Source organism: Schistocerca piceifrons, chromosome 4 (genome assembly GCF_021461385.2).
Source record: "Schistocerca piceifrons isolate TAMUIC-IGC-003096 chromosome 4, iqSchPice1.1, whole genome shotgun sequence".
Lineage (NCBI taxonomy): Eukaryota > Metazoa > Arthropoda > Insecta > Orthoptera > Acrididae > Schistocerca > Schistocerca piceifrons.
This window is the reverse complement of record NC_060141.1, coordinates 712,335,915-712,337,774: the sequence shown is the minus strand read 5'-3', so window position 1 is coordinate 712,337,774 and position 1,860 is coordinate 712,335,915.

Here is a 1,860-nt window from a genome sequence, read left to right as displayed (position 1 = left end):
ATAAGATTTTTGTCCCTAAAAAGTCATATTTTTGTTTTTGGTTCTAATACCCGTTTGAAGTCCCAGAAGACAGATATAAGGCTACGGAAACAATAATCCGCTCTTACTTATCAATGTCATAGTCAAAACATTAATCGATTATACAACAGAGTATGTCTTTTTTCCTCCTCGAAATGATAAAATGTGGCTTGCTCGCAGTTCCTCCACGAAACCTGACTGATGGGCGTTAGGCACAGCAGACGTGGGGATGACAGCAAGCTTCGTCTTCGGGTCAGCTAAAAATTCATTGCACCGCCCCTACACTTTTCCTTGAAGTACACTTCGTTGTTTTGAAACTTCCTATACCATATGATTTTTTGAATATGCTTAACCAGGTCGAAAAAGACTTGAAATCAACAGTGTTCACCTCAGTTGAGATTCCTAGGGCCGAGTCGCATAAATCTCCATTGGGAAAGGAGCATTGCCTCCCACGAGCAGCTCTGTGTGTTTTGTATCTCAAGAAATCTCATCTAAAGAACTTTTGGTTATATGGTATGAGAACGAAGTCTCTTGCTGTTTACTCAATTTTAAGCGGATTTTATTGGTATTAATGGGGGGGGGGGGGGGGGGTAACGGGACTCTGTGGCGGGATGTAGCAAATCTTTTGGATAGTTTTTCTTTCATAGTTTTGAGAGTTTCATTTTAGCGCATATTTATTACTTCGTGTCTTTCTTCTATTTATACAGCGCACCGGGAATTCAGTTTTATCTCCACTGTTAACACTTATGCTGCCAGAAAAGCAACTGATAATTATTATGGCTATTAAATGAGTCAGGGAAACTATCAACGAAAACTAAAATTCACTTTACAGATAATGATCGTACCGAGTCGAGTTTTGTGTTTACTCATGCGCACACAACCAAGGATAAGCGTGTACCATGGTGCGCATGATGAAAGGTGGCTACACTGAGCCACTGCGCCAGAGATTGCGCCAAAGAGTATTATTCAGCCGCCTCCACTGGCAGTGCTTGGGGAGAACTCGTAGTAGTCAGTGCTTGTTGAGAACTCGTAGTAGTCAGTGCTTGTTGAGATGTACTAGTGAAAAGTGCTTGCTGAGATGTGGTACTGAAAAGTTCTTGTTGAGATGAGGTAGTAGCGAGTCGGTGTGGAGATATATTGTAATGATTAGAGTGCTTTTCGTCAATATATGAAAGGAAAAGAAAAAAAAATTTTCCTTTTCTTTTTATTATCTCAATGTCTTAAATAATGTGTCATTACAGGTTCAGTCAACAAAGCATCTGGCTTGTGTTCTTGTATTAGAGTGTAATTCTGGTTTTCTTGCGCAATTATAGTATTTCTAATTTTTTTATCACTTCAGTATAAATGGTATTTGAAATTTCTTGTCTTATTGAAGAAGAACCATGCCAGATGTGTACGTTGAGTCATACTTCCACACACAGAACAGTTATACTTGTGCCTTGGTTTTGTAGGTTTTATAGTTGCTGGGGACTTAATTAATTAATTGTATTAACGAAAATTTTCTTTCATTCTTTGTTGTTGTTCTATGCAGTCAGATTGCGTAATAATACTAGTCAGGGCCAACCGTTTACGAGACACAGCGTAATTGGACATACAGCTACAAAAAATTTAAAAAGAATTTGCATTTCAAATTTAATAATAATTAAGCCCCCATGCACGTGGCGACCGCTGCTTCGCATCGTCCCTTGGAATCTTCTGATTGTAAAAATAGTAGACAGTAGTATTGTTGTAGTAATTTGTAGTTTAGTAATTGTAGTCTATTTTGCATGTGTAGATTTGGTAATTGTCATTCTTCTAATGGTATTTTTTCTCAGAATTTGATTTGTTGTCTTGTATACGCGT